The sequence below is a fragment of the Papaver somniferum genome, chromosome 7 (genome assembly GCF_003573695.1).
Source record: "Papaver somniferum cultivar HN1 chromosome 7, ASM357369v1, whole genome shotgun sequence".
Classification (NCBI taxonomy): Eukaryota; Viridiplantae; Streptophyta; class Magnoliopsida; order Ranunculales; family Papaveraceae; genus Papaver; species Papaver somniferum.
In genome coordinates, this window is record NC_039364.1 from 163,600,035 (window position 1) to 163,611,008 (window position 10,974).

Below are 10,974 nucleotides of genomic sequence, written 5' to 3' on the forward strand. Positions count from 1 at the left end.
GACTTTGAGATTTGAGAATCATTAGACGGACAGGATTTGACGGGGACTCTGATCCGGCGATTGGAATCGACCGAATCGAGCTACGACTCGGACGGTCAGGAAAAGTTCAGTATTGGTTGGTGATGTATGTGGGCCTACAGAAATATGTCGGGGTGATGCAAGGCCGTCTCCGCGCTGTTCCTGGCCGTTGATATCAAGCCTAAAACAGTCTTTTCGTTATGTTTTTATCTGACTTACATAAAACCTATTTTTCTTTCTTCGATCCTTCTCTCCCTCCTCTCGAAACTCAAGCTCAAACTCTCATTGCGACTCATTCAATCGACGAAGAAACACAGAAGAAAATCACCTGTCAGGTCTTAAATTTCAACCCTAATTTTATCTTTTTATCATTTGATGCTAAAAATCCCATCTTTTCAATTTGATACTAAAAATCTCATCTTTTTTAGGGTGAATTTTAACTCAATTGTCTTCCAAGAGATTTGATTAGTTTCTTGGCTCTCTATTCTCTGAGGACTCTAACCCTACGATATGTTTTTTGTTTTTCTTTTTTGTTGATTCGTTTTGTAACTTTTGTTTGATTTCTCCATCATCACAGGAATTGCTAAAGGAATTGATTTTCACGATTTTATTGATCAATTTGGAGAAGGTAATAGCGTGTTATCTCATTCTACATACCCTATGGTGCTGATTTGATTGCTTTGACAATTTCTAATCAGCTTAATGCTCGGGTCTTTTAGGAAATTGGGTTTACTAAAATTGAGATTGTGTTATATAGTTACCATCTAGGTATTAGCATTGGAGCTACCAAAACATGGGGGTTAAAGATCCGCTGTCAATGAAACCTGAAAAAGAGATTGGTAATCACTAACCCCTCTTATATCAGTTAACGTTTCTTTTATTTTTATACCTCTTGATTTCAGTTTAGTTCAATTTCTTGATGTTTTATCTAATCAAGATTTGTGGGTTTCAATCTTTGATTTTTCGGAATCAATATTTGAATCCAAATCCAGACTTCCTTTGTGTTTGATGTATCAATTCCCAGGATGTGGGCACAAAACAGCAACATCAAAAGCAAAGGGAGAACATTGAAACTTCGGGCAGTAAATTCAAATGCTGAGAGATTGAAACCCACAAATCCTGATCAGTAAACTTAAAAGTGTCCGGAGGCGATTGAGATATGGGCATAAAGAAGGAAAACACCATTTACTGGCGTACAACTTCTTTTTTTTTTTTTGGTTCTGAATTTTTGGAGCAAAAAGATGCAGGTCAGACTTTTAATTAGTATTTTTGGTTATTATTTATGTTCTGATTTTGGTTGATGTTTAACTAGCATCTAGGTGTGCAAATTTCATTGGGATCCATCCAATGATCTGAAACAAAAATATAAATCAAATTTAAGGTGAAATTAAGAGAAGATGTACAGTCCTTCAGAAAAAAAAAAGAAAAAGAAGAAGAAGAAATGTGCAGCTAGAAACCCCATTCATCTAAACAAGTATGGATAGCACAATTTAGGCATGTCATGGTACCTAAAATAATAGCTTAACTTTTATTTCACACGTGTTCTTGCTTAGAGAGATTTGAAACGTCCAATGATCTTCTTATTTTGGACATGTAATGGTGTGACAGTACCATTTTCTGTCCTCATTTGTATTATTGATTATACTCCAAATTTCATGGCTTTTCACGCGCAGTAGTGAATTGAAAACCTATTGTGAGTATATTTTCAATCTGATTTATGCTTTTATGTGGTACCCATGACAACATTTACACTAAATTGTCACCGTTCAGTGCAATTTTAATAAGTTCCGCAGGATTTTTTTTTTTTTTTTTTTTTTTTTGAAGCAGGTTCCGCGGGATATTTACTCAAGTCCTGCTTTCAAATGTTTGAAACCTTTTTGTTTAAGAATCCTGTCAGAATCTTGGTTGAAAATGTGCTGTATTTTTTGTGTTAGGATCCAATTCTTGAGCCTGTGTATGAATGTTCCAATATATCTATTACTATTGAGTCGTGAGATGGTGGACAGTCTTATCTATTACTATCTAGGGGAAAGGATTATAATTCCGTGCTTATGATGTGTATTTCATACGTGCAGGCTTATGCAGAACTTCTCGAGGAAGGCGATCCAAAAATTCCAGCATGGTTCTTCAGTCCCAAGGATGGTTTGAATGTGGGATTAAATTCACCACTCCTCTGTTTATTTAAGGACTGCTTATGTTCATTCAGAAGGTATCACCACCCTTAAAGGTTTCTCACTGAAGTTAGCGTTGGAAGTGGTTCACTTGATGCTGCATTCTGTGACAATCTGCGAGATCAGTCTTCAATATTAGAAGGGTTACATGTGGTAAGTGCTTCCTTATCCTTAATTTGTTTTATCTATTAAATAGCGCAGCAAAATATAGGGTTCTGTTCACAATCTAGATGGTATACAACTCTACCCAAGGATTACAATTAGTATTTTTGTGGAATGATGATTAAGCTGTCAAAGTGGGAAAAGTTGGAGCGGCATTGAAAAAGAGCCATGGGACTGAAATGATACCATGGAGTTGTTTAGGTTTGAATTCTGGGAGGTTTAATTAGTATTTTCAGCTTCAGTTGCTTGCTATAGAGGAGGATCAACAGCTACAATATTTCATATGAACCACCAAAACATTAGTATTTTCAACTTTAGTTACTACGGAGGATCAACAAGGAGATCAACAACATGCGTTCATATTTGTATTTGTATGATTTTTCTTTTTTCTCCATTTACAGGCATATGAAATGCAATACTTTTTGAGTATGGATAGAACCATAAAAGTTGTCTTTTAGCTTATTGGTGTTTTACGACATTGCCCATTAATATCAGTTATTGTGAAACTGAAATTTAACGCTCAAAGTATGCTTCTGTTCTGCAAGTTGTGCCATAGCATAAACTAAAAGAAAAACGTATTAGAAATTTCTTCAAACACAATAGTTTGTAGTTAAAAAAAATGGAAGAGTTGTGTTGTTGCATTGTGAAAAACCTCTTTAGTTCTATATATTTACATCAACTCAGTTGTAGTCAGCTTTGTGGTTGAAAGATTGACCGTTCTTGCTCCACACTCATCGTTTGATGTGTTAACACCTTTTTTTTTGCTTCAGTAAAAGCTTAATCATTTGAGTGTTGGTCAATAACACAAAATGAGCAGTTGCTTGCTACTGGAAGCTCAGAGGGAACCTTGGTTAGAAGTTTTAAAATTTGTTGCAAGAGGTATGTTTAGTTACAAACAAACTCTTAATTTTCTTGCACTGAAATCTATTTATATATATAGATTTGTTTCCTATTCTGTGTGATTCTACGATTTAGCAGTGTTGTGTGAAAAATCCCATAGGCCCATATAACAAAACGGGTTGGTTCATTTGTTCATTTGCTAACAGGTTCACGGCACAATTTGAAAGAAGAACTAAAGTGTTGCTATCAACAAGTTCAGGTTCAAAAACTCTTTCACTAGGATAATCCTCTCAGCGTCAAGATCACATCCGTTGTTGTTGTAGGAGAAACCTGACATCTAAGCTTTTTGGCGAAGTTCTTAGTTTCAGACCTTATCCAGGTGCAGGTGCCGCTATTTGTCTTGGTGAATCATTCTTTAGTCATAACTCTATAACTCCAGCCTCATATGTTTCGTTCATTTTCCTATCTCTGTGCATTTTCTTGATTGTTTCCTGTCCCAAATGCTTTTATGCATCCAGATATACTGTTAGTCAGTGATTCAAATTGGGCCAATTATAAGATTCACTATGAGCTGATCCAGAGTACGTAGGGATTTCTTTAATAGTTTCTGCCTAGATGAGTGCCTCAACATGATTCTGTTGAACCAACTATAAGATCCTTGCATGTAAGTTATCTTTCTGATTTATTTTACTCAAATATCAGTAATGTAAGAGTGACTTGAACATGAAGAGAAAGTACTCGCTGAGTTTCTCTAACGTATGTCTATGCGAAACTACGTTGTTGGATATTCATAAACTAGATAACTTTGATGGTGGGGATTACATGCAGTTTGAACCCTCATTTAAAACCACCACTATCAGTTTTAATACCATAGAACTAATTTTGGTGTCTTGGACTTGACTCAACTAATCCACATAGGCATGCGTCAGTAGCAGCCACTTAAGTGATGTCATTGTGGTACCCTATCAATTTGGTATGCGATTTTCTTCTTGATTTGGTTATCTAATGGATGATTAATGCAAGGAAAATCGTGTATAAATAACTGAAATTAGGGGACTTCTTAGTTGGTAGGAAGGGGTTATTTAATGATAATAGAAGACAAAAAATAGAAAATTGGAGAAGTTGATGATGTTTTTGTTGCGGGTATTACGGATGCTGAGACTATTGTACATGGAATTCAGGTAGGGGAGGGGTTATTATTTTATGTGTTTAACTTATGAACTGTTTTGGTACAGATATATCTAAGATTAACTTGCTTATCATAGAATCCGAGAATCTCGAAGTCCACTGTTTCGTCTTTTCTTTCATTTGAAACCTGCAAAAGCAATTGTAGATGCGATTCAGGTAAGGGAGGGAGTATTATTTTATTTGTACAACTTATGAACTTTTCTAGAATAGGAATCTCTAAGATTAACTTGCTTATCATAGAAAACAGGAATCTCTAAGTTCATCGTTGCTTTCAGTTGGAACCTGCAAAAGCAATTGAGAATGAGAACTATGCTTTAGCAGCTGGAATTCAAGATCAAAATTCGAAGTTAGAGAGTGGTGGAGCGAGATGACTTACTAGGTATGTTCATGTCTCTGACCTTGATCGACATGTATTTCAGTATTTGTATTCTCACAATTAAGCTTCTAACTTTTATTTTATTTTATTATTTTTTTTTTGTGGGTGTGTGTTCTTGAATCCTGAGGTCCACGGGTAACATTGCTTTGTCAATTAGGTTACCGGAGAACAGCTTGGAGCGCTCTTCGTAGATAGTCCATATCTGGTGAATGATCTTTGTAGGAACCTCTTTGATGTCATATGAAGCTTTTTCAACAATTTTTGTCATAGTTTCGAGGGCTTGGGACGAACAATATACAATAGTAAAACAGGTATATCTTTTTGTTGTTGATTATTTTTGCTGTTAGGGATTGCACTGCAATAGTAAAACATGTTTATCCTGTTGTGCTAAAATACTTTGCTTAGTTGGTTGCCTGTGACCTACCATCTTAAATCGTGTTCAGTTTTTTTTAGTTATCGGAATCTTGAAATGTTATATAATATGGTACATCATTAGTTCTACTAAATTATGGGTGTAACTTTCTTTTGATGCATGCTAAATAGTTTTATATAATTATTTCTTTCATGTAGTTTGATATTCTAATTACTTAGTTCACTTTGGAGCCACTGGGTAGAACATCTTTAAGGGTGCAGACAAGTTCCTTTGGAAATGCAAAGGACTCTGAGAAACCCTATCAGAGGCACGTGGAATAGGCCTTTGACGGGCTTGGAATTTTACTTCTTTTGACCTCCAATCAGCAGCTATTCAGGTATCCTTCTATACATCATATAAGAAACTTTTACCTGTAAAGATCATGTGCAAAGGGGAATCATATGTACCCTATGCCAGGTGGATGTTCATGTCTCTAAGTGTGGTTGTTAATAAGTGGAAGGATGAGAACGATAAATTCATGACTTTTAGGCAGTGGCTTGATTTCTGCAGGTATTTGTTTCCCAAATCTATTTTCTTCAATTCATGTCTTATAAATATTTTCTTTCAATTCTCTTTGGTTGTTGCTGTTTTTTTTTTTTAAATATCCCTTGTTTAGATCTCAATTTTCTTAATTTGGATCTTGGTAATGCCCATGGTTGAATAATATGGTATCTACAAAAATATAAGTACTGTTACTAGAGAAAAAAATACTACAAGAAAAAATCAATTTCAATTGTTAATAAATTCTGTTTGTATGATTATTCTCTTTGAATCATCAATTACGTAATCACTGTGATCCATAGTTGTCCATGAAACAATAAACTTTGATTCCTTCTGAACAGAACAGGGTCGGGATTGGTAAAGTAGGAGTCTATTAAAACAAAGGAAATAAATGACTGTGTAATTGCAGCTTCATCAATATAATGTTGTTCTGTGTTTCTTTCTTTAGAATATGTCTGATCCTTTTTACAAATTGTGTTATTGCTTACTCTAAATAATTGTATGTTAGCACAGTAACACACAGTTCACTCATGTGACCACTGTAATTGTTGTCTTAGCTCAAATGGAAGAGCACATGGTTCTTAACCATGTAGCTGTGGGTTCGACTCCCACAGATGGCATTGTTATTTGAGTAGGCTTAAACCTCACATGCTTCCATTGACAATATTAGCTCATCGTTACATAGTGCAACACATGAATTAAGAGGGGTGTAATATTTCATCGTGGTACTTAGGAAACATCTAAATGGAACAAGCTATTTCAAATTCTTTGTGAAGTCTTTCTAAGCAATGATATTCATGTCTACAGGGTAGAGAATTCCACAAGTGAAGGATATCCTGGGACTTGGGAGCATAACCGGTCAAGATTTTTTCCATTCCTCCATTTTTTTATAGAGTCAAGACTCGGTTCTCTAATTGAGCTGGAAAGGAATCAAGCTGAGGTTATGTTTACAATTTCCATCACATCTCTCCTGCTTATGGATTGTTTGATTGTGAGTGCCAGTGTTTGGTTGTTATGTTTATTTCATTGTATTAACCTATAGCTTCAATCTGCACTTGGCGGTATATATTATCAAGGTTTACAAGCCACTCTTATGCCTTCAACAACTGTGGCTTTTTATTGTTCCAGATAATTCACATCAATAGTTGAGAAACCAGTGGCATCAGGAAGTTCTGCTGAAGCTATGTCGTAATATGGTATTTTTTAGAAAAATTTGCTGAACTCAGAAAGAATTAATACATTGTGCCGAGGAAACCATCCTCAACACTCAACTACATGATATTGGGTCGCAGGTAACACAAAGTTAAATTTACATTTGGAATTTGGTGTATTAAATTTCCACTCGCTTTAACAATTCCTTTCTTTTTCTTTGAGAGGGACATGTACATTCAGCTCTCGGAAGTAGCAATTGCTTGGTCCTAGGAGAGGTTGGGAACACTTTGTAGATTTGGTGTGGATGCAAATGGTAGAAAGTTTGGACTAAGATCCGAATAATGTCTTGCTCTATAAATATGCTATTGTTAAAATGTGTTTTCTTTTAGGAAGAAAATCTATTTAATTATGAGTCATTTATAAGGAAAAAGTTGTCCGAACGAAGATACCCGATCTGATGTATGTGGAGAGAATAACAAGGATTGGCATTCAAATTTTCAAGAATGCAGTTAAGGAGCCAATCTCTCGAGAGGTACAATAATGGATAAATATGATGTCTTATAAATGAATGGTACTTTTGTAGTCATTATTTTGAACTACATACTATTAAATGCTTTATTACCTCCACAACCAATAGTATTTTACTTGCTTGATCCTCACGGTGTTTTATGTTCAAAAAGAAAAAGAAGTGCTAAAAGATAGTTTTTCTTTTCTTTTCTTCTTACTGATTTAGACTGAGTTTCGGTTACAACTATAACAGTATCTAACCTAACATCTTAATTGACATCTATTTTTTTGCCAAACTTATTAAGGAAGAAGAAAAAAAGATTATATTATTTTGAGTCATATTCAAATGACCATTGATTGACACAATAACGCCAAAACGTATAAAAAATCTTCAATGCAATATTGGGAGTTCCAGCCAAACAACCAACTCCACATAAACTAAGCAGTTCATATTGGCCGGTCAATGAGAGTTTCTCTAAAATATTGATCCTACACTCCAAATTATTGTTTAAAATTTAATGTCTAACTTTAAATCTAGCGATTCAAGTTAGTCGGCTGAGAAAGTAACTTCACCTAGCATGTTGTTTTATCCTGTACTTTTTTTTTTAATTTTCTTTGCTTTCTTATCCTATATTAATGTAATTGTTTGATTTGACTTTGAGGAGTCCCCTATAAGTTACCTTATATTCAAGCTATGTCACCGATTAAGAGACTCTTGAGGCCCTTCTCAATTATCATTCTGTTTGATTCAGTTCCGGTTTCTAAGCTTCCGTCTAAACAGAACGACATGGTTGTTTTCTTAGATACAATTTGATCTTTGTACCAGGTATCCAATGATTTCAAATTTCCAATTGTTAAAATTATTCGAACTTATTTTGATTAATTTGAATTAAGGTTTATTTGTGCGTAGGTTATACCTTAATCGACAGGTGCGATGAGATTTAGTAGATGACCATAATGAATTTATGCGGAAGAAGCTAAAAGGAGATAATCTAGATTAGAGAACTGTTTTTTTCTTCCATATCATTGTAGTTTCTTCGTGCCATCATATTACCATCTGTTTTACTATCTGGACTTCTAAGTTTCATGTGGCTTGAAGATGGTTATTGTTTGAAAGTCTGGATCTCAGATTTTAAAATGTTATCAAATTGGTCATCGTTTGCGGATGATTATTTCAAATTCATAGGTTACAATGTATATTGTTTCTTTCTTATGAGATAATAAAAGTACTGATTGTGAGCAATGATATATATGTATTTTTTTAGGATGTGAATGTGCCTAATGTTTCATGATGGGGCATTTGTGGGTTGGAAAATGCTAAAAGAAATATTTATGAGGTATATGTTGTTCAATCATAACTTTCTGATTATTATAGATTAATCGTTTGGCGATTGATCATGTTATTTCGATAATACTAACATGTGTTAGGTATAAAAGATTCTGAAAATTTTTAATTTTATTAGATACATTTGCATCTATAAAAAAGATTAAGGATTATGCTTTTGTCCCAGTTTTATTTTTGATGGTTTTCCTTGATTGATTTTATAGAAAACATAAAGAATATCTGCTGATTATTTAGAATTAAGATCTCAGTCTATATTATTATCATAAAAATTGTTTTATTATCCAAATTTCTAATTAAATAGCCAAAGCAGTCGGATACATCTAAATTTGGGTTAAAAATGTGGATAGGTTGAACTCAGGGTTAGGCGCATCTAAGACAAAGATAACGACGTTACGTTAGAATCCAGTTTGGAATTATAGTTTTCTTGCTACACCACTTTAATATCAAAAATTATTTTAGTTTTTCATATACATGACCATGATTAGGAGCCAGTTGATTCAACCAAGATACCTAGCAACAAAATTCAATAGAAAGAATATATTTTGTATTCCAAATCACCCATATCATAATTACCTATTGTTTTGGTTGGATACAATAGTGCTGTCAAAGGAACATATATAGTCTCGCATCCTTTCCGATGAAGGTGTACCTATAAAGGGGGTCACTCCTAATAGAATTTAAAGTGGGTCACCACTAAAAGTTTTAAGACGCAATATGTCAAACTAATTAGCATACCTATTAATAAGGCAGAGGTACGAAGAGGGCAAATGAGAATATCTGTATCGAAGAGAGGTTGCTGATTTTTCTCTGTAAAGGTAAACGTGTTAAATAAATGTAGTTTCTTTTGTGTCCTTTTTTATATAATAATTAGTGTGCTTCTATATAAGCAATGTAAAGTGCATCATTTATTTTTCCATTTTCTATTGTTTTTTTCTTCCACTTTTTAACAAATGTTAATTGTATTCTCCGTGCGGGTATGTAATGGTCGTACACAGTCAGTTTGAAATAATTATGTAAAGTCTGACCTACTTATAGTAATGCTTCCGAGAGTTATTTTACTTTTGAGGAAAATCGATTAACTAAATGTGTACTGCTTGAAGTTAACGGAGATTCAGTTTCAGATTGATATATGTAATGTTTTTACTGTAATTTGTGTCAACGAATTTACTATAAGTTAAATGAGGTTCCAGGTTAGCGGTTGAGCATATGACGAGTGACCCACCTTAGAAGTTGTCGTTCGTAGTTGAACTTTAGAGGTACATTGGTGTTGTATAGAGAGTGATCAATTTCTTTGTTATTCAGGTCTTATACGTACTGATCCACACACCAGCAAAATATACGGGTATGTAATATCAAGTGAACTATGGTTTACTATATAGTTGTTCATGAAATAGTAATACTAAGTGATCTTTTTTATTTTTAATATCCATCATTATCATATGTATACATTGGTCTGAATAAAATGTAAAGTTCTGATAATCGGTTAGTTTGGACGTTCATATCAAACTAAGATACAAGAAATATATTTCCTTCAGTCAAAATTCTAGCATCCATGTAGAACTTAACTTCTTATTTCGTTGACCATTCCTCATTGGTTCTCAACAACTTCCTAGAGAAAAAAGGTGAGGCCTATGGTATAATGAAGCAACTTTTGTCAAGCTCTGAAATGATACTATTTATGCTAGATAGAGAGACTTGACATGATAGTCTTAATGCTTTTTGGTAGTACAAACAAATTTGTTGTAAATATATTACAGTCTTATTTCGTTTATGTCTCTTGAGTTTATTCTTCCTTTATTGGAAGGTATAACAAAATTGATAGAATTATAGCATAAACACTCAACATACTAGAAAGCTCCATCGACACCAGCAATCTTCCAGTTTGTGGTCCAACCATTTAACTCACCAGTGCATATGAATACCTACACCTTATTAAAATTACATAATCTGAAGTCGTGGTTGCTTTAACTGAGTTTTTCTAAATATAATTAAAAAATATTAGCCATTGTCAACGTCATCACCACCAGACCAGTTTACATGGCATGTTAAACCCAAACCTCCTTTTCTTATTTATTCACTTAATTATGAAGTTTTTAAAGTACTATTAATTATCATTTCCATCAGATTCGATGGTGGAATCACAAAGCTATATCTTCTTATAAGAAACTACATGTCGCTACTCTTACCCTTCCCATGTAGAGGGAATACGATGGAAAAGGCCGAGATAGCTACGGGTGAATTTTCATTTCTTCGTAAATATAAGTTACACGTACAAAAAAGAAAGATGATTGTTTACATATAA

The 10,974-nt window shown here is 34.0% G+C and overlaps 1 long non-coding RNA gene across 8 annotated transcripts; it reads left to right on the forward strand.

Moving 5' to 3' along the window:
* Nucleotides 1–220: 220 nt before the first annotated feature.
* Nucleotides 221–7,250, forward strand: LOC113298953. Of its 8 annotated transcripts, none has more exons than XR_003334511.1 (16): nucleotides 221–353; nucleotides 596–646; nucleotides 776–857; nucleotides 1,011–1,265; nucleotides 2,094–2,342; nucleotides 3,122–3,230; nucleotides 3,398–3,570; nucleotides 3,710–3,855; nucleotides 4,427–4,535; nucleotides 4,627–4,758; nucleotides 4,913–5,066; nucleotides 5,326–5,504; nucleotides 5,585–5,677; nucleotides 6,476–6,659; nucleotides 6,797–6,960; nucleotides 7,043–7,250. It is a non-coding gene; the product is annotated as an uncharacterized LOC113298953 (long non-coding RNA). The 8 variants fall into 8 exon arrangements; XR_003334513.1 differs by having other exon boundaries at nucleotides 7,061–7,250; XR_003334505.1 differs by having other exon boundaries at nucleotides 6,797–7,250.
* The last annotated feature ends 3,724 nt before the right edge of the window (nucleotides 7,251–10,974 follow it).